Genomic DNA, 23232 nt, shown 5'->3' with positions numbered 1-23232 from the left:
TGTTTCAGGCCCAACTGTTTGCTAGCTCAAAGACTGCAGGCAATTCCCACACTTGCATAGCCTTACTAATAAACACGGAGAGCTCATCAGTCTCAGTTGAGGCTGCAGCCTACTGCAGGCACACAGAGCAGGCAGGGTCTGCCTGCCCTTCTGGCTGCTGAAAGGTAGACACGTGCACCTAGGATTCTAGATAAAACAATTTGCATGATCTTCAGCTCTTTTGTTCTGAAAAGTTATGGTCATGTGACATTATATACAGTTTCTGAAGGCTTTTTATACCATTTTCACATGACAAGGCCCTGTTTAGGCTTGTAGCTGCAAGGATTCAGGAAAGAAGCACTGGGATGGTTTCAGCATTCTTTCAGCACAGAAAACAGAGCTGGTCACATCAGGTTACACAAGTGCTACAGAAAGACTGAGACCACGGGCTGTTAGCTTCACTGTCTTTGACCTGTCAGACTGTATGCATAACATATGTTACTGGTCACAATCCTTTGCTAACCGGTGCCTTTTCTGATAAGCTACAGCTGTTCATAAACTGCAAAAATATCAGCATTAGTGTAGTTGGAAATTCTGCATGTGTATCATTGAATCTGTGCTTTGCACTCACTTTGGATCAGTGAAATTACTTCACGAGATGTTGGGCAGCAGAGAAACAGGCCAAATGTTTGCAGTCTGGGAGTATTAAATCTACACACTACTGCAGACGTCATGTTTACTTCAGGACCCTCATGTCCAAGTATTCATAGTGTTTTCCATGAAACCACTGGTGTCACCAATTTGGAGGCAAATGAGCAGTTGATTGCTAACAGTACAAGGATGACAAGAAAAAATGTCTGCTATCTACTATAATTAAAAGTAAAACTCAACAACCTATCTGCTCTGTTAGAAGAGACAGGGTAAGCATGTGCAAGGCCAATGCTCAGTGCTCTTAAGTAAACAAACAAACAAATGCATACAAACACAGAACAGATGTTTGATTCATAGGAGCTTTAAACCAGTGGGGTCACTTCTTGGATGTCTGCCACTTTCCATGTGGCAGTATATAAATCACACAGAGTCTGTAATCTATATAAAAATCTATATAGCCTAGACAGAGGAACAGGCTACAAATTTGTAGCCCAGGGAAATTTGCTGATGGCATGGAGCATAGTAGCACACTGAAGAAAGAACTAATTTCAAGTTCAAATAAAAGTTTTTAATTTGCAATACAAGTTGGCTGCTGTCTGTACCATATGTGTCTTTGAAAGTAATAAACAAACATCATGTATACACAGGTGACTGCAATGGAATTACAGTGGGATTATTTTGAGAGAAATTGTAAAATAGGGGGATCTTTTCATCAAATATCAGTTAAATGTGGAGAAGCAATTAAATAGAAGAAGAACCACCAGGAGACTTCACTTTGCAGGTGAAGGTGTTGAATGAGTGTTTTTCAGTGCTCTGAGCCAAGGTAGAAATGTCTTTGCTTTTGCTTATAAACCTCTTTCCCAACAACCTGTTTTAGCACTTGGGAAGGCACAAAGAAGGGACAGAAAGATAGAGAGGATGATGACAAGCTATAAATCTCGATGCTTAAATTAAGTGATAGGGCTAGAAATACAGTACAGTGCGTCACTTGTTACAGTGTGACAAATGGTGCTCCATTTGCTAAAGTCATTTACAACTGGCCATTAATAAAGGGGCTGGGACAGGGAATGCCACTTGCTAAAGTTCTAAAAGGAAAGTGATTAAAAGTAGCTGGAAGTCTGAGTATACACTTCAGAATACTGGCCAAGAAAGGATTTAATTCTTGTACTTATAGATAAATATTTTAATGATCATGCGCACTGCTACCCCTAGGATTATAAAAACTAACCATAATGGACAATACTCCAGATGTGTTGTAAGGAGAAATTACTGGGAAAATGTTACTGGGGGAAAATACTGAGGAAAAGGAGATACTAAGAGGCTTTATCATTGTATTATAAGACTGAGGTCTGTGGAACACCCTCCTAAAAACTTGTCAAGACCACTGTAGCAAACCCATTCATAAAAAAAGACCCAAACAGATAATAGCTAAGCGGAAATCTAGCTACCATCCTCAGTGCAAGAACTTAGATGTGCACGCAGTTTACCTGACTTTTCTCTTAATAGTCTTTCCCTCCATTGTGTGGAAATAGGAATTGAAGATGACTTCTCATCCTGATGCTCAAGTAGGTCACCAATTTATTTCTTCTTTCCCCTTCTCTGTTCCCTTCAATACCATATATCCAGGCTTTTTTTGGTGTACTCTGGTAATGCCTGCTATTCCAATTTTTTTTTTCATGTTCTTTATTAAAAAATACCTGCAATTGTGTAGGCCCCCCAATATTTGCTATCTAATTCAGTTTCAGAGCTGCACTACACTCTGAAAAGGGTATAGGCAGAGGAAAAACCATGAGCCTGTTTCCTCACATGCTGGAGACTCATGACATCATTTGACTCATACTAGTGGAAACCTTGTGGTCTGTGGTCCTAGATAATTTCATCTGTTGCTTCTCTGTAACAGTACTAAGTTGGTTTATACTAGAATTAAAATTCAGTACTCTGATAATACTGGGTATGAGTGCTGTAAATGTTATGGGTGCCCATCTCTACCAGACTGTTAAAGGTGGATTTGAGTGTAAACTTCAAACTTTTGGAGCCCAAACAGACACACAAGCTACAAAATACAGGAAAACCCTTCACCAGCTTCACTGGAAGCTTTTGTTTGGGAAACTTTAAAGAATGCCGCTTTTATCCAAATGAGAAGCAATACTTGCTAATATAGACTACACATACAAATGATGAGATACATTATAAATAAACAACCTTAAATTATAACATGGTTGCATGTCTTTTTAACTATAAAAGAGATGTAATATAAGGGAACAATGACTATCATGAGCTGTTATGTTTAATTAATGTCTTTTCAAGTACTGTGTGTGGTTTACAAATCACTGTGTTACATGTTGCACTATTTCGTTGAAACTGATCTTTCCTCATCACCTGGTGCATTAATATTCACATTGGTCTGACATGGATCACTTTTGCAGTTGCTCCTGTCTTCTACATTCTTTCTGGTAACCTTTCAATTATTGTGATAATTGTAAGCAAACAACCTGAAACAAATGGTAAAATCAGCATGGCCAGACTCTGCCTTATTTTATTTCTTTTACTTCTATGGACATTTGAATGCTGTTTGGTCAGGATGGCATTTGATCTGAATTTATTTGTCTTGGAGGAAAACCAGCAGAAGCTAATGTTTTATCCAAATGCAGACAAAATAGGCATGTAATTACAAGATCTTTCAATGCATTTATTTTCAACAGGTAATTTGATACTCCTGCTTTTCAAGAATTAAGCTGTCACAGATAAATAATCACCGCTCTTCAAGTTTGCTTCTCAAAAATACTTAAAATCTTCCTATGCTTTTTATTTAGATCTCAAATATATATATCATGATAAACTTGAACTTCAAAAATGTTATATATATAAACTTTTGAAATGGAAATGAAGTTGGAGATAACAGAGCAGTTAAAGTAAATGGATGTTAAGAGTAATATTTATCAAAGTCTACATAAATGTAAAGGAACCTTGTGGATATTCTGGATAGTCAAATTTGTATTTTTTTTTGCCAAGGAACCAGACAACATATTGTCTGCACAGTGGAGTTAGCCTGTTAGCTCTGTTCAAGTTTTAACATAGTGAGATCTATAAACATGTGGAGTAACTTTGCCACTATTCATAAAAAAATGTTATAACTCTAGCTTGAGATCTGTGTGCCATGGATAGATAACAGAAGGAGGTTTAAAGCATATGGTCTCTACAGTCTGAATTTAGGAGTAAGACCAGCTAAAGAGTGAAGAATGGAGAAAAGAAAAAGGAGACTAGGAAAGTTTTAGTTCTGTTGATAAAAAGCAGGAAAGAGAGACTCACCCTCAGTAGAAAAAGGAATTTACAAATGTCAGATTAAAAGTTGTATCTTACTTTAATCAAGAAAATTTTCCTGTTATTAGTTTTGCTCAGAAATATTATTGCTAGAACCTGTTCATTTAAATATCAAGAATGACATGTAGACTGTCATTATTGTACAATACAAGCAGATATTATTAATGACATTATGGCGTCTGTGTAAGTTACATTATGGAAGGAGGAAGATTTGAAGGAATTTCAAACACAGTTTCCAAGTTGGGTTTTTTTGTTGTTGGGGCTTTTTTGGTTTGTGTTTTTTGTATTTTTTTTTTTTTTTTTGGTTGTGTTTTTTTTTTTTTTCTGGAATAAAGCAATTTTCTGTAAAATAGTATTTTTTTAACAGTTCTGCTCTCAAAGTAGCAATATTCTTTGGGCTATCTTGTTTTAGCTAACAGTGAGTTGCTGAGCTGACCTACCATAAAAAAGTATGGCCAATAAAATGCAGTCTTCTTTTTCTATCGATAAACAAAGAAAAATTGTAACAATGTTATTGAGACAGACACATTTCACAGATGAGCAAACAGATCCCAATTCAATTAATACTTTAGCTGTGGGATGAAATAATATTAGAATTTGACATGTTGTACACAGAAAAATAATGATCTTTTTTGTAAATATCACATCTGTAAATTTTGATAAGCCCAGTTGATGGCGTGCTGAAGTGTGATTTAAAGCAAGCTGAATTGTACAAAGTTTCTCAGTTAGATCTGATCAGCTTAATTTATTGGAATTTGATAGTGAACTTTAAAGATTTTTTTTTTTTATTGAAAGATCATGAGATTAAAATTCTATTAAGAACTCCTTCCCCAATGCATTTTTTGTCTAAGCATGCATGACAATTTACAATTCATTTCAGGGACTACAGTTGATGAAGAGGCTCACTATTGTGGGCTGATAAAAGATCATGATACTTTTGAAGCATGAAACTAAGAACCTAAAAAGACAATGAATGAGAGTATGTTGGGCTAGAACACAGGTACATTCATCACCTAAATCACGTAGCTATAAAGGTGTTATGGAACAATACTCTCTTGGGACAGTAATATTTCTGCATACATTATTAGATAAGTTGCAAGGAAAGAAAAGTACAGTTTTAGGTGTCTTAACAATAAACTTAGATAATATAGGCAAACCAAAAGAAGAGTTTCTTCAGAAAAGTTATTCTTTGGGAAAAATTAAGTACTGGTGGTGAACTATTTCTATATGATCTTTTTATGTTCCCTGCTTGCAGATGCCTTACCTCCCTTTGTTTTCTGTAGTATGTTAGTTTTAATTTTAATGCTTGAAATCTTGGGTTATGACTTTAAGCCATAGCTATTAATATTTATTGATAAACTGAATGTCCATAAAAAAGGGAGCTATATCTCGATGGTCTACATCCCTTCCTTTGGTTTTCAGTTAGAATTACAGAGGGCATGCTAAGTATTTGAAAAGATCATATTAGTTTTATCTATTGGTGTTTCCTCATTTACTGATATCTATCTTGGCCCACGTTCCCTATTCTCTTTCCCCTTAATTTTTCCAGATTACAACAGTTTGTTACATGCACATATATACGTGGCATGGAATATACAAAAATGTTTTGTAGAGAAGACAACAGAAAGCATTATTCCTTAAAATTTTGTCAGAATTAGAACAAATATAAATTGGTGCAGCTCCATTGGCTTTAGTGCTGTTGTCTGATTTTGGGTAGCTAAGAAGCTGTCACAATATTTCCTTTTCATTCTTGATATTTTACTTGTTTCTTTTTATTGAATATTGCAGCAGAAGATTGCCTTGGCTGTAAACACAAACAGCAATGCCTGTGAAATAGCATTCATATACTCTGGCAGTGTATAGATTAGATAGGCTTAGTAGATGCAAACACACGTCTATATTTTTTAAGAAGGCAGAAAGGAAGAAGAAAGAATACATGAAATACTGAACAGCAGGACTGCAGTGATTCATAATGCTCTCTGCACTGCTGTGACTCGTCACTGGTTGTTCACAACTTCAGCACAGTCTCTGGGGATTCACAAGAGTTTATGCATTAGCAGAGCATTATTTCTGATCCTGCTGAAAAGTGCACAGAAATGTACACGATTCAAGCCTTCAATTCCTTCCACAAAGTAAAAAAAAAAATGCATCCACAACCAATTGAACTGCATAAAAACTCCTTCAATCAAACGAGTATAGGTGCAATCTCTACTCTACTTCAGACAGGGATAGCCAGTCTGTGGGAGTGAGTGTGAAGTGCAAGCCCACAGTGGAAACAGTTCAGTATCTATATTACCAAAGAGAAAATATGGGGAGCTCTCTTGCAAACACACAGGCACTCTGCATGCTCAAATATGCTCTCTGGTAACAGCTATGGACAAAATCCTGTACATTTTACAGATAAATTACAATAATCCTTCTTCTGTGAGGATAACATGATGCTTTTCTTGCCTAAGCATTAAGGCTGTGTCACTGGAACAGTATACAGAAGCTAACATCAGGTAAGGTGAAGAAGAAATTTGTGTGTATGGGCTGGCAATGAAAGAGCAGGTCAAATATTACAAGTTATTGAAAAAAGAGCTTTATATCATCTTATCCTACCAGTTCTGCCAACTAGTGGCTAACATCCTGGATTGCCTTGTTCGCTGGCAGAGTAGGGTGGACCCACATTTAAGGTCCTGTGGATTAGGAAGAGTTTAAAGACTTGTCTTTACTGAGGAAGGGATGCATTAAAAGAAGGAAGGAAAGAAAAAGGCTTTCTTCTTATCATCCTTCTGTCATCACCCACAGAAAGGAATTTGACCTTTTGATTGAGTTGTTTTCTCGCTTTGTTTAGTAGTGAATTGTCATTTGCAATGGGCCTCTGCCATCCATGAAGTCCTAAACTCTCTGCTATAGAGATTTATGCTATGGAAGGAATGTACATCAGTAATAAAGATCAACAAGATTACAGTTACTTAATTGGACTCTGGCTAATAAAATTAACCACTAGGTTTAAAAAGAGTTGTGTTTTTTTTTTCCTTTTGTTTAGTATTACCAACAATATTTTCCCTCTGACTAGATGCCAGGAAAAAAAATTTCTAGCTTCCTAAGCTTTTAATGAAGTTTGCTTCTTTTTATGTTGTGCCTCTAAATTTAGGAAGTGTAAACTCTTAATGTTCAAATATAAATTAAGCAGACAAAGTGGTAGCTACAATTTACAATACAAAGTAATTTAGGATTGCCGTATGCTATCACAGCTTGATTAGGGTAACAATAACAAAACTCACAGAATGTTTCCTGTTTGTTTTAAAGTTTTGCCCCTTAAGGTTTTAGCAGAAGAATTCCATATAGACAGCAAGCTGTAATTCCTTGCCTTCTGTAATGTTTACTTTTGCCCAACCCATTTAACATTTGTATATCACATTAATACACTTGCAGTTATTTGAACAGAAATTATACTATGTATTTTGACTTCTGAGCAATAATTGGAAGTAACAATAGAATCTTAAGTACTAACCCAGCTGTCTCCTAAGTATTATTAAGCCTAAAGAGTTATTGTTAATGCATAAACTACAAAGGAATTGTAAAGAAACGATTTCATCTGTATATGATTTTAATCAAGCTTGGCTTGCTGTTTAAAGGGTTGTTTAATGAAGACTGCATTTCTCTTATGAGAGTCCTGACCATATAGTTCAATATCAGCTAACCAAGGCTTCTTGCCATAACAATAGCTAGAGGGTTTACCACAAAAAAAAAAAAAAAAAAAAAACCAAAAAAAAACCAACCAAACAAAAAAAAAGCCAGCACCAAAAAAACCCCAACCCTTTCATTTCAGTCTGTGATCACTTATTTAGAAAATGACACACAACACAAAAAATCAAAGTAACTGATAAGTAGCAAAAAGTCTGCTTGAACAAATACAAACTTATAGAAGTTAAATAATATTTTATTCATATAATTTTCAATCCAGTTATTTAATTAAAAGAATCAGTTCATCTGGGATTTTCTTCCTGTGCTACATCATTGCTACTGTAATTTTACTGATTTTAAAAAGTGAAGTCAAACTCTTTGCAGCTAAACTCTTACAAATGTAATATGTGAATGTTGGATTTAATATTTCTAATGTAAATACAGAGAACTGCTTTGCAGAACTGTGAAAACAGAAAAAGATTATTTTGTTCAATGCTAACTCAAAACTGAAGCAAATGTCTTTATCTTCTAATTTTAGGACGTGCTCCTGGAAAAGTTAATATTATTTGTAGAAAACACATAAAGAAATACTTTGCTAATGATCCTAACTCCTGATTTTAATGGCATTAATAAATTGAAGTAAACTTCTACATCTGTCTTAGTGTTTGCAGTCAGGATTGGTGCTTTAGTGCCAGACTTTGAAAACTCCAGTTCACACAGATTGTTCCTTTGAAGTTAATGAGATATTTGTATGAGTAGGGGCTACTCACTTGAGTAAGTGTTTTCTGGTTGGAGCCTTAGTCCTTTCTGTTGCCAAGTGTACTTAGGTTTATAAGACCATCCATTTCAACACATTTTGTTTAGTTAAACTGAAGTACTTCATTTTTAAGGAAAAAGTTATATTGCCAAAAAGTATAAACAGAACTAACTTTGACTAATATAAATATTTGAAAACCAGAACTTTTTGTTACATGTTATAGAAACAATCCTAATACAGAAGACAGAGGGAAAAGTTCTTTTATGGAATAGATGGTTCAACTGAAGAATAGCACATAGGAAATTTTAAAAATAAATATGAGGAAATTTGTCTTCTAACAGCCAGTATATTTGGATCAGGTTCAAAATATTTTTGCCTAACAATTAAATGGAAATTCTTTACATTTTCAATTCTGCAGCACATAATTTAAACCTTAAGCCTCTCTAATTAAGAGGAATCATTAAATTTATTCCTATTACCTGCTTTAAAGTTTATTTGCTAATAAGCAACTGGATAAGGGATGTGTGAAATGAATAGTTGAAGAAAAACTCTGACAGCAAAAGAGAGGTCTGGAGGGTGAAGTTGGTTTATTAGGCACTGTTTGCCATGAATGGGTCTACTGCACGTACAAAAGCAAATCCCACTACCTTAGAAGATTAATTCTGAAGGAGGCACTCGTGGGTCAAAGTATACATAAGCGTGTGCCTAATCTCAGAGAAATCAGGCTATTTTCTCACAGCAATTAAGCAGAGGTCTAGGGTTTCACCCACAGTGTATTTAAACACAGGATACAATTAAACCCCAAAGTATTAATATCTGTGCTGTGCAAAATTGCCCAGGAAATAGATTTTGCCCTCTTTCAAATGGAAACAAGGCAAATTAAGGAGGATGACTTTATCTGAGTAAAAATTATCCCAAAACAAATGTAAGTCATTCATTTTTAACTGTTAATTCCTTATGTACTTCCCCCCCCCCTTTTTCCTATTCACATAATTTACTCTGGAATGTGCAATGTTCAGTGAATATAAGTGATCAATATAATTTCATTAAAATAGCTTTGTTTTCATGGCTAGTATAGTTTCCACAGGATAACAGTTCAAAAAAAACCCCATTTTAAACAAATTATGAACAAAATGCTGTTCTGTACAGGCAATCTTTACGGTTAAGGAAAATAGTGACCATAACATCTTATTCAGCAAAGAGAGGTTACAAAAGATCTCCCTGATGTCTGCGGATTATTGAGTAGTGTATGACTTAAAGAAATTTAATGCCAATTTGAAATGTTTCTAAAGAAAAAGGAAAAACTCCTCTAAACACACAATGTAGTTTTCATTGCATATGAATTTCTCTGCATAAATGTAGTAAGAGTTAAATAGTTATTTTTAACAAAATCTTCTTTTCAGCTCCCTAAAAATCCTCTCTGGTTTTATGGTCTTTCAAATTATAATTTAAAAAGTAATTCACTTTTGTCTATCTATCATAGTTACATAATCTATTTCACTCCCAAATCACTTCATAAAAAGAAAAAATCAATCTTTTCCCCCCTCACTTTAGATGATTGGCATTTGCTATCAGAAAAACTGTTTATACACAAAGTAACACACTCTGCACTGTGATAAATCTTGTCTCCTGTATTTTTACACTTAGAATTGTTAGAGCTTTACTATCATAGCAAGGTACATAATAATATAAACACCAATTCTAGATTCCAAAGCTTCTGGGTATTAAGTTTTAGTAATTCTGTAAAAAATCTTAGTATTTTGAACTTTCAAATCAATGATGTGTTGCTCAGGATGTTAATAATAGTTTAAACAGTGAAATAATATGCAGGAATTTTTTAAAAGAAACAAAAAAATTACTTCTTACTGATCACATTGGTCAGCAAGACACTATTTTAACCTTTAAAAATGCAGCATATCCCAAAACAAGTTACTTCTTAAATAAATGCTCTTCTTGAGCACAAGTGACCTTTTAAATGATTATATCTCAGCACTTGCAACAAAAAGAATTTCACCTATCACCTTTACACTGTTGATGTGGTGCACTGGGTGAATCCATAACCTTTTCACAATATGTAACATGCTGCAGAACAAAAAATTACTTGCTAACTTTAATTAAATCCCTTCAGAAAAGTCCTGCTGACCTCTTTGGAAAGAAATATTACTAAATGAAAAAATAAACCCAAACAAATTTCAAATCCCTCTATATTTGATAGCTCTAAATGAATCTCCAACCATTTCAGAAAATTATCTTTCAGAGCACTGTTTGCTGCTCTAAATTTTTCATAATAATGTGTTTAGATAAATTTCAGTAGACATTTAAAAAAAAAAAATTCTTGTCTAAAACACATGATCTTTTATTTTCCCAGCAGTCTCTGAGGGCCTGATGGAAGCTTGTTGAAGTCTTTGAAACAGGTTTTAAAATAGCAATCTAGTTAAGTCCTCCAGAGTGTAAACTTCCCTGAAAAGGTTTCAGAACAAAACATAGAGACAAAATACTTTCTTCACTTTACCTACTAAAGCAGCAGACTTGTTTTTTTGTCTGAGAAAACACAATCTAGACCAAAACAATAGCTATAAAAGGACTCTGACCACTGAAACAAACAATAAAACTGTCCCTGAGCTAAATTCACTATTGTAGCTAGCATAGAGTTGTGGCCTCTTTGCCCAGTACAAAGTGACAACAATGATTTTAAACTTTAAATTATGTGAGGATCAAAATCAAACATAATATGTACTACCTTCAAAGTCCATGATTAATTTAAAGGGACACAAGTGTTTACAAATTCTATTTCACTCAGTTCAAGTTAAGGATCCGACCTCTAAAGACAGTTAATGTTACCTGATTATAAAAAGAAATTTGGTAAGCCTCTGTCTACACACACGTATGCAGTAATAATGGTTAAGCATGTGCATGCACACATTAACATGAAAAAGTACTTCAGACCAGCAAGAGATTGATTTTATACATATGTTGTTTCAGTTCACACACAGGCGGAACCTACAAAGACTACAAAACTTTGTAGTTCTTCTCTGTAAGACACAGGTGCTACAGTTCACTTTTGATGCTCAGGTGATCATAAGTATTTACTATGTTCTCTATGACATGAATTGAAGAGGAAACATAAGTCTTGATGTGTTTTTATACTTAGATAAAGAAAATAAAACCTTTATGAAGACAGTGGGTTCTAAATGACCTGTGTGACAAATTTTTAATAACATTTGTTGCTGGTTTTACTGTATTTTTTAAATTCTGTTTCTAGCTGTGTCTCAAAGAAGCTTATTTATTTGAAATGAAATCTGTTGTTGTCAGGGAAGCATGCATTAAAATGAAAAAAAGCCTTCAATAATGAAAAGAAATTCACAAGGTTGTTTCACTTTTTTTTTTTAATGTTCTGAGTTAATAAGCCAGTGATCTCACAATAGATATAACCTCGATGTAAAATAAAAATTAGTGTCCAATGACATGCTGAAGTGCTGGAACAAGCAAAGAAATGGAGAGACATAAGAAATATGGAACTTGCTGTGGCTTTCTCTAGACAAAGAAGATGAGTTATCTGATTGGTGTGTAATCACAAAGCTAAACAAAACAGCAATAAGGCTAAACTAATTCACTGTCAAGTCTACATGTCATCCTGGCTTGTTCATTATGTGCATTTGTGACAAACAATATGGAAGAGACAACTGTACTGAATCAAATAACTTGCAACAGTTTACACTCCTATAAACTATTTACATTTTGTCAAATGAATATTTATAACAAGTGGCTTTCCCTTCACAAACACTGTAGCTCAAGCAGCTCCCATTCATTATCGTATTTAGGAAGTACAAACACTAATTCTGTGAGTCAGTGACAGTCTGTTGTAACTTGCCAGAAAACAAGGCCTGCAATACTAATATAAAATCTAGGAAGAACGTGCTGTTGCTTCCAGTTTTTCAAATGTCCTAGCATTTTTATGTCTCCAAGTCACAGGAATTCAGTTTCAATATTATATCTGCCCTTCAGCATAGCATGCCCCAATGAAACAGCCGGTGAAGTTTATTTTGCACTTTATCAATACAGTGTAAACCAGCATGTGCTTACCTCCATGGGGTTACTGAACCTAACTTGTCTGTGTGCACAGACAGCACTTTGGCCACAGATGTGACTGGTTAACTGTACAAGCAAGGAGGATAAATCCACACAACAATACTTCATTCACCAAGGAAATCTGCTGTGGATTACAGCTTCTCTATGGTTACGTCTGTTCTTAATTTACTGCTTTTATTCAGTTTTCAACCATAAATGAGCCCCTTATGAGGCATTCACTATGCAGAACTGACAACTCTTTTTATCTACTCGAAAAATATTTTTGGATAATAATTTATGGTTACGAAATATTTTAAGCAGTTTGAATAGTTACATTATATTCTTTCAGTACTTAATGATGCAGTCTCCCCTGTAAAAATGGAAACCTGGGCAATCTATTGATTTCACTATTTATAACAAAACACAGCACCCTTGGCCATACAGAAATACAAATTTTAAAACTGCATATATCATGGGAATGGCATTGTGTTTTTTCTAAAAGCTCTTAAACAGCATCTCATGAGGAAATCCTGGGCCAGAACTGTGACTAAGGGCCCTATGGATGGGAACATAAAGAAAGTCTTTTGGCAGGCATGATATTTTGTTTATGGCCTTTTTTTTTTTTTTTCCTAAGTTTGCGATAGATGTAGATTTTAAACACTATTCAACGGAGAAAATGTGAAACTGTCTGTAATGCTGGGGATGGTTACTGCATTATTTATGTTTTATGTATGAAACTGAAATGTGAGCATGGGTATTTTAATCTTGTTTCACCATCAAAGATAGCCTCTCAATTTGTATGCCAAATTAATGCACTATCTACTTCATAAAAGCCATCTAAAAGGACTGATTAGCATTGGGCACTAAATGATGCCCGGGAAAGAAGTTTGTGAGTAAGCAGAGCTGCCTAGGAAATTAGCAATGTGCTGCAAAGCTACTGGTGTGAAGGTGTATTTTGTCACACACCAATATCATCCTTTCTATCAGTTCCGACATACGTACTCAGAGGGACACCATTCATTGAAACTATAATTGGCAATAGAGGAAGGCAGCCATGTGAATGATATGGAATATTCTTATTAATTGAGACAATAGTGATGAGGCTGTAAAAAGCCTTCCAAGATGACAAAGTCCCCTTTGCATTATTTTAGATTAATTTAAAGTGTTGGCACATGAAGCTTTACAACTTTATTCTTGGCAGAATATGAGTACTTTCAGACTCATTGATACTCAGGGATTCTTCACTATTACGGAGTAAACTCCCTGTAGATAAACAAAAGAAAACATTTGAATGAGGTACTTGCAGTGTTTTCCTCATTAGCAGCTACAGTGTCTTGAGCAGGGAATGAGTGTTTTGGGAAAAGCATTCTTGGCATTAACAAGAAAGGACATTGCTTTTACAGGCAAGAACACTTTATGGCTTTCTGAAACATCCTATCACAATACCATATGTAATCCAAATAAAAAAATACAACTGAAAGCAAAATTAAGTGTTAGGGTACTTTAAAAATAAGTGCACATATATATAAATACAGCAGAGAAATACTGAACTGATTTTAGTCTGGTTGCTTTAAATATTGCCCCTGATGTTTTATGGATTCCACTCCTTCCTTTGTTTGCTATTTAATTGCAACTGGTTTTGATTTCTTTATAAAAATAAAAAATGCTTTGTTTAAGACTGAATATCCCCCCCATTTTCATTTAGTGGATGCAGTCAGAATGGTAGGTGTAGGCAGACATTTTCCGCATGCATTTAAGATTCCTCTGGAGTGGCTGGATAAAACACCATGGCAGATACTCAGCTCTACAATCACAGGGACTGTGCCAGTGAGTCTTTAGAGCCTTCTGAGTATTAAACTTCCCTGAGTTAGAGGTTACCTTTTAATTGTGTGCGCATGCGTGCACACACATTCATTTGTGTGCCGGGACTATAGTTATGCTATAACAGTCTGTATGCTCTCTTAATCGGAATTTATGAATGAAAGTTTTAAATTTAGCTGAAGTCAGTGGATAGCCGCAGGGCTACTATCAGTTATGTTTGGTACCATGATCCAAACTTAGCACTTACATCTCACTTACTATGTAGAGATTTAATGGATGGCAAACTCTCTAAAAGCTTCATGAGTCTGAGAACTCAGCAACTTCTTTTGCATGACAGATGCACATGTCCAGAAAAAAAAAAAAAAAAAAGGAATGCCAAAGCAGTAAAAGTTGCTGCTGTTCTGAAGTGCCAAATTGGCTTGAGAAGAGCCACCTGGATTTGGATTCTTAAACAGCAGTTTTCCTTTTTGCTGCCCCTAGATTCTGCATTACTTCTACTACATACAAACATAGGGAAGGATTTCAGCAATGATATGGAAAAGTAGGAACTGGAACTGCTAGTAGAACATAAAATGTTTCTATAGCGTTTGGACATTTTATTTATTTATGCCCACATAACTGAAATTGCGGAAAGCAGCAACACAGCCCAAAGCAGCTGACAGCTCCTAACTGGTCATTTCCTCCAAGAATTTGGGTGAGGCAACAACGTCAGTGTTTTTCCCTCTCTCTTTTTAGTCCTAAACTCAGTGGTTTCAAGGCCTGGAGTAGCAAAGTGCTTCCGAACATCACATTGCTCCAAGTCACACAGCTGTTTTTTTTCCTAACAGCTGAGTTTCATGAACAGCAAGCTAAATCACCTATCTGTGTTTTCCAGCATAAATACAATGAATCACAACAATATAATGCTACAGGTCTTAATTAAGCTGACAAAGACATGGACTCTGCAACGTAAAATCTCCACTCCACTGTGAATTTAGCTTCTACTCATACGTATTGCAGCTAAGAATGGATCTGTAGCAGGATACCCAACCCAGGTGGCTAATCAAGTGTAATCTATCTGACCCATAAGCCTCTGCTCTTATATAATTTATATTTCAGGACAATGTACTAATTTGAATCCTACCCCTCATCATAGTGCATGTATGAGCAAGTGCTAGGCAGAGGATCATTTAACACTGAATTCTTCCAACACATCACAATTACAGAACTACCTGTGCTAAACAGCTTCTCCTTCCCAAGCTACTGCAAAAATCTTCAGCACTTCAGAAGTCAACAAAATACATCAACTCTTCTTGATGTGAAGAAATGCAAAGTTAGCACATGGTGGCTGAATGGTAAAACACAGAGAAGCAGGTAGGCTGAAACACCACCAAAGTACTGCCCTTGTAATTTTTTTTCTCTTTGCCTCTTTTCTCATATGTATATTTGCACTTAGGAAAAGTGGAACAGATCGTGCAGATTTTGTACATGTGTCTGCCCTACAAGTAAACAACATGTAAAGATTAACGGTTTGCTTAATTAGAGTTTACAAGTCTAACCTTTGAAAATCAAAATTCATAAAAACATTCAGGTTGTAAAGGACATGGCAAGGTCACTTAGTCTAAATTACTGCTTAAAGCTGTCTCCACACTGAATTTTGACAAGCAACTAAGAATTCAGCCTTAAGCAGGAATTTAGACTTGAATATCTTTTCTCTTGGAGAATCCCACATCCTCTGTGGGCAAGCTGCTCTAAGGACTAATTAATATCATAGCATAAGAAAAAAAAAAAAATTGCATCTAGTCAAAACCTTGCCTATACCAATTTATGGCTGTTAACTCATGATCCTGTTGTACATCTCCATAAAGACCTTGGCTACATCTTTTCTGTAACCTCATTGTAGATATTGGAGGGCTGCTTTTAGGTCCCCTTGAAGCTCTCCCTTATCTAGGGCAAATAAGCCCCAGTTCCTCAGCCTCTCCTCACAGTTCAGATGCTCCAGCCTCTGATCATCTTGTAGGCTCTCCACTGAATTTGATCCAGTTTTTCAATGCCTGTCTTGTACTGTGGATCCCAAAACTGGTCTAGCAAATGCTAATTAAAGGGGAATAATTACTTTCCTTGATCTACTGGCTGTGTTCCTGGTTATACAACCCCTTTATGCTGTTAGTCCTCATAACTGCCAGGACACACTGATGACTGGTATTGCTTGATGTAGCCTATTGTGCAACTAAATCTCCAGCTTCCTTTCAGAGCTACCGTGTAGCAGTCCACAACCTATACTGAAGCCGGAGTGTGATTTCTTCCCAGGTTCAGGGTATACATTTGTTCTTGCTGAAATTAATTAGGTCCCATTGTCACAGTTGCTAGTCAGTCCAGGTTCCTAGGCCTGCAAAAGTGTTGAGTGTCTCCTCCTTCAGGTTACTGATAAAGATATGAAACTGCCAGTAGAGATCTCAGAGGAACTACACTTTCCAAGGAGAGTAGTAATTCTGCTTGGAAAAGGCCATTGCCTTTTGAACTGGATGATCCAATCAGTTTTTCACCCTAGTAGTTCACTCATTTAAGCTGTGATATCCCAGCTTGGATACAAGGGAAGTTGTTTTGAAACCCTTGCTAAGGTCACTACAGATGACACTCACTAGGCCCCCAGCCACCTACAGATCTACTAATTTCACCATAGAGGGGAATCATGTTGGTAAAGCATGATTTACCTTTGTAAATTCCTGTTGGTTATTTGCAATCACCTCCTTCTCATTCACATGCCCAAAAGTTGATTCCAATATCACTTATTTGTTTTCTCAGGGACTTAAGTATGAGCAGCCTATAGTTCCTTGCATTGTCTTTCTTGATGTGCTTGAAGATGGATATGACTTTTGTCTCCCTCCAGTCATTGGCTACCTTCCTTGATCTCCATGACCTTTCAAAAGTGATGGAGAAAGGCCAGTTCATCAAAAAGTTGTCTCAGCACCTCTAGATGCCTGCCATCTGGTCCTGTGAACTTAGGTATGGGTCAAGGTTTCTCAAGAGAACTCTGACTTAATCCTTTCCCACTGCTAGTAGTTTCTGTCCTCTTTCAGTCCTCTGTGTCTAGTCAGAGGCATGGGAGATGTCAGTAAAGAGTGGGGCAATGACTTACAGCCTTATCTGGATCTGCTGTTACTAATTAGCAGCACCCATTTATCAGCAAGTCCACATTATCCCTGTTTACTGCTAATACAGCTGTAGAAGCTCTTCTTGTTGATTTTGATATCCCTTCCCAGGTCCAAATCTAGCTTCATTTGCCAGTTTCAATTCTAGCTGAGGTTTGGTTTTCCTAATACTTTCCCTGCTTGCCTAGGCAAGGCTTCTATATTCCTCCTTAGTATCCTCTCCTTCCTTTTATATATGTGCATCTTCTGTATCTGTCTTTTTTGCACTGGAGTTCAGTCATGAGTTTCAGTCATCCTTCTTCTTCTGATAATTAGCATTTTCCTGAGCATTGGGATGAGTGCTGTTGTGCTTTGAGGAGGCTGTCCTTAGAGATTTGCCAGCTTTCCTGAGCTTCTTTGCCTTTCAACACTGGCCCCCATGGGAATCTACCTACCAGTTCCTCAAAAAAGTCTTCCTTCAACTAGCCTGCCACCTCTTCCTTAGAAAAGCTTCCAGAAGAGTGATTTGAATTGCTTCTTCATGTAAATGATGCTCCCCCAATCGCCTTCTTCCTTGCCTGCCTTTCCTAAAAAGCCTTGTACTGTCTACTCTAGCTGCACTCCAGTCGTACAAACCATTCCACTGCATCAGTCATCCCAAAGATATGGTTCTGCAACCACATGCTGAGCTCTAGCTCCTCCAGTTTATTTCCCAGGCTGTGTGTTTTTGTGCACAGGCACTTGAGGTTGGCCCTTAGGGTGGGATTTAGCCTTTCTGGTGGTCCCCTTCCTCCTATCAACCTACCCTACACACTAACTGCCCCAACCTCTGTTGCCTCACTTAACTACAGGGTTGTTTCCCCATATCCTAGTCCACATAGTTTAAAGCCTTCCTCACCAGACTGGCAAGCTTGTTGTAATTGTTTTTGCTTGCAATGGTTATATGCAACACGATGCAGTTGCTTTCTACTTCTTTCTTGAAGTATACATGGCAGCATAAAAAAGATCAGTTATGAATGCTGGACGTTCTGATAACAAAGCAGAATATTTTTTTCTACATTGTTGCAAAGCTCTTCTAAAACAACTTTTGACAACAAAACCCCTTTATTTGCTCTGAAACCTTACAAGTAGCAAAGATGACAAGGCTAGAGGGAAGGATGACTTTGCACCTCTGCAAGCTTCAGGCTGATGCAATAATTCCTGGGTGCCATAGAGCAGCCTAAGAACAGGTCTGACATGCTTCATAATTAGAATACTTCAGGATCAAAAAGTATAAAGATGACTTAAAATCCCTAAGCTGTGCCAGCTCCTTCTGCAATTGAAGATCTGGTCCTGTAAGATTAGTATACTGATGTCAGTGCCAAGAGTTCACAAATACAGACTTAAAGTGTAAGCAGCTAAAACTTTACTGAAACAAAACATTCACATACTGAAATTAAGTATGCTTATTAGCAATAGATTCAGCACAAATGAGAAGGCGAGGGGGCAAGCTAAATGAATGCCAGTTTGCCCCTATCAGGGCATAAGAAAAATGGACTGGTGGAGTTGTTGAGCAGCCAAAGCTTCAGTTTCAGAAAGTGGCTCCAGTTATAGAGCAGAAGTCCTGCTGTTTTGGCTGGCTCTTTTATATTATAGAAACAACAGCTTAATCCTAATTGGCACACATATCTTTTCTCCACTGATAAATAAAAGGAGCACTGGAATGCTGTATGCAATTCATTTTAGCTTGTGTCTGGGATATATTGCTGGCATGCAGTGTGTGGGGCTGTGCCAGATGGCAGGGTTGGCATCTGCAAAGTTGCTCAGTGGGCATCTCACTACTACTTTTCAGGAAGCAATGCTCCATTTCTTTCTAAGATTGAACACTAGGAGAGAAATGGCAGCTAAAGCCTATTCAGCTGTGTTTTTACCGGTACAATCTGTAACATGCCACTCCTTGGCAAAGGCCTGCTATAATTTCAGGACCTAAATATATTAAGAAGAGCCAATCCCGTAGGAATGCCTACAATGTCTTTGAAAATGGGAATTCAGATGACTAAGGGCATTTACCAGTAGTCTGCAGCAAATGCAATTGCAGAAAATTGCCAGATACCGTCTCCTACTATCTGCTTTGCCCCTCTGCTGAGTATGGGGAATGGAATGCATATATGCTTTTCAGGTGCTTAAATGCAAACTCTAAGAGCTTAGATTAAAGGTGCCTTGGTCAGCAGTTTAAAGTAAAGCCCTCAGATTCCTTACTGACATGACTGAGATGTGGGTGTGAGTCCCAACCTGCCTGCTCTCCAATGGGAGAAGCAATCTCCAGCAGTGGGGAAACGGTGGAAGGTGATAACATCATACAGCAGTTGTACTGCAAAGGAAATGTATGCTGAAGACTTCAATTCCAGACTTCAGTGCCAAAGGCTTAGGTACCTAAAGATATGTATAATACGAGATTTTACAGAACTATCAGCTTGAATTAAGGCATTTGTCTTTCACCAAAATCAACATATGTTTATGAAAAATCTCAACAATCACTTCTCTAAATCTTTAGTTACTTAAGTATCTTTAAAAAACTAGTCACACATCAAGTGTGAAAATGACTAAGGCTCAGACAGACCGATTTAGACCCTTTGAAAATGTTTTCCCCAATGGCAATGTGGGAAAATATTCCTGTTTAGAAATGGAACTCTATTAGAGGATGAGAAGTAGAAAGTAAGGGAAAAAAAATGATATTCAAATAATTATTTTTGACCTTACAAAGAAAAAGAAGTGTAAAGTTTGGGTTTTAGTCAAAACTGAGTTTGAGTTTATGGATTAGGGGCAAGAAGCAGAGAATTTTGTACAAATCTATTTCAAATTAAATTGCTAGTTGACTCTTTCCTTAAAAGTCCTAAAGCTGTGAGGTGCAGTGACTATAATTAACAGAAAGTAATTTGTAGATAGCTAATCACACTTATTTTTTAAAAACATGCAAAACTAATCTCACAAAACTAAATGCAAAATAACAATTGAAAAATATGTCCTTTAGCCTTCAGATGAATTTAAATAAAAATGTGTATTGGATCTGCACATTAATAAAGCCTGTTAAGCTCAGTAGAATACTTTATATTCATCTGTGCTTCATCAAGCAGGTTCACGACCTCTACAGAACTGCAGCAGCTCCCTCTGTTCTCAAAACCGCATGGGGGAAGATGGTAAATATTATTTTGTGATTAGAAAATGTTACTGGAATTGTCATAGAGAAATATTTAATGTGGAGAGTGTGGTTCAGGAATTAAAACATACACAGCAGGAGAAAAAGCAGCATGGGGCAAATTCTACTCCTAGTGACAGGCGAGTAAATTTTAAGGAACATCTACAACATTAGAAATATTGTGCCATAGTTACATAGTTATCACTGAGCTCACAAAGATATTTAAGCACCTGCCTAACAAATCATGTGATGATTCTCCTTGTTCTAGACGAGACGTTGATATTTTAAATTAAATATCTTGCTGAATTGGTATTGGAGAAAAATGTAGGTGTGTTTTTTTTTAATGTCAAATAAGCATACATCTAAATAACCACATGTGTTAAATATACGCATCAATGACATTTGATGAGAAGGACAGGAATGACTATGTGCAGAACGTAACGTTATTCTAAATACATAAAAGTTGTTACGCAATACTTATTGAAAGCTCGATGCATCTACTATGTTTGCAGTTCCTCTTCCTGATTTCCCCGCAGTGTGCATGAATATGTATTTACGTGCACTTTACTAGTAATCAATCTGCCTTGCTCTTTTCATAGATTACAAACCAACCTATCTTTTTATATGTGACAGCCAAGCAGGTTGGTTAAAATATAAAAACGGAAGCATGGTATTGTGTATCTCATTCAAAACCCCAAACATGACAAAGAAGGATAAGAATGTCAAAACAGCTCCTTAACAAACTTCCACAGGGCTGATTCTAAATCTCTTCTCCTCCCATTCAAATTACACCCATGCAGAAGACTCAGAAGACTCCTAGCTCTACTGAAGTCATTGCAAATGTTGCTTCTGACTTTCACCGATTTCAGCAACGGCAAGTCTTAACCATTATTTTTCAGTTTGAGTGTTTCAGTCCAGCTTGGTTATCTCCTTAAACTGTTGATATAATAATTCATTCTTCAGTATAATTTTTTTCTCCATTGGTGAAATATTATTGATTAGTGTATTGTTGCCATATATTTGTATTACATGTTCCATCATTATCAAATGGAGACAAAAGGTGGTAATGATGCCTGTGTCAGCACACACCCACAATTGCTTATGCTCAAATCCTTCTCATCTACAAAATTCAAATCACCATAAAGGTTCCCTGCAGCTAAATACTACTTTCACGTAATTGCCAGGAAAGGGCTTCCTAAATTACAGGACAGAATAAATTATAGGAGAATCATATTCCCTACAATCCAAGGAGGGAATTAACACAATCTGTAAAAACTCCCCAAAATTACCAATCTGAATTTAAATTCCATATTTGAAATGGAGTTAAACTAATTTCAATGAAAAAGTTCTCTGCTCTTGAGAATGTCCATTCTGGAGAGGACTAATATGGGCTTTCTAGACTTTTAATAGGTATTTAAAGCAAGTATTCTATTTTTTAATAACTAAAAAATGCAATGACCAGTGTAGCTTTTATTCAGAGGAAAATTTAAACAGGAAAACAATATGAATCTCAACAGGCTGTTTGAATTATCTCTCTCTTCTTAATCTGAGAGATTACTCAACAAAACCAATGTTCATTCAACAACGTTTGTGAAATCTGTTGTGGATTACCAATATCATCAGTTAAATATGTTTCAAATTTATTGCTTTCATTCAGGTTATATAATAAAAGAGTCCATTTGTACCACCACATGTATATACATGAATTCAGCTTTCATCATTCTCTACAAGTTTAATCCAGTGATTTATGTTTTTTAACACAGTTTTGGGCAAATCTGTTGAAGAAATTTAGCTAGACTGATAGAAGAGTTAGACTGGATTATTGTGATGTGTGCCATGTATAAAACCAGCCCGTTCTGTTTGGAGAAAGAGAAAAGTCAAGCATTTTAACACTGTAACCCCGCCTGGAGTTCTAATCATTTTAATGGCTTTAGCAAAGGAGACCAGAGTAAGGTTGGGAGAGTTCAAAGACAATGATCTTTATTATTAGAAATATGTTAGAACAGCAAAGAAGCAAAGTTGCTTTTTTTCTGCTTTTTCTTTAGTCACAGCAGGAAATAACACTGCTTAGATTAGAGTTTTCTGACGTTTAAACAGTTGTGGCAGTGGATACATGTTAATTTTTTAAAAATCATCTCCCTTTTGAAACTCTATCTACCAATGTTTTAAAAAACCCACGCACGCAGAAAATTAAATGTAAAATGCTTCTCTTATGTTTCATATCACAGCTAAATTTTTTCATTTAAATTGAACTGAATTGAATTGAATGGGTGCACAGCATAGCTGAGGATTTTGCTAATGAGATACAAAGCTTTTTGCCTTTAGGTCACTGGTTCAAATCCAGGCAAGGCTAGAAACAGCTGAAAGCTTTTAACCACCTGATGGCTATGTGATATTTTAACATGAAATGGAGTTTGTCAATCAAAATCCAACTTTAGGAAATAAGTGTTCCCACCATAAAAACAACCATTACACAATTAGAATTATTTGCAGTCTTCTGAAAGGTCAAAAATTAATTACTCTGTGCCTCTAGCGTGATTTTTTTAGATGCAATGACTGATGTTGAAGTATGTAAAGAGTGAAATATGCAGAAGTTTACATTGCTGATACATTTGTAAACGTAGCTTTCATAGGTAAAAAAGGCTTAAATTACTTTCCTTCTTAAATCTCCTTCCTGC

At 36.2% G+C, this 23232-nt stretch overlaps 1 protein-coding gene across 29 annotated transcripts in view; it reads right to left on the bottom strand.

Moving 5' to 3' along the window:
• ADGRL2 (adhesion G protein-coupled receptor L2) overlaps positions 1 to 23232 on the bottom strand; it is a 393248-nt gene that overhangs the window by 235046 nt on the left and 134970 nt on the right. The window lies entirely within an intron of this gene.

This window comes from Athene cunicularia (genome assembly GCF_003259725.1).
Source record: "Athene cunicularia isolate RWA chromosome 8 unlocalized genomic scaffold, athCun1 chr8_part1, whole genome shotgun sequence".
In the NCBI taxonomy this organism is placed as follows: Eukaryota; Metazoa; Chordata; class Aves; order Strigiformes; family Strigidae; genus Athene; species Athene cunicularia.
The sequence above is the reverse complement of the archived record's forward strand: the minus strand, read 5'-3'. Positions and strand labels throughout refer to the sequence as shown.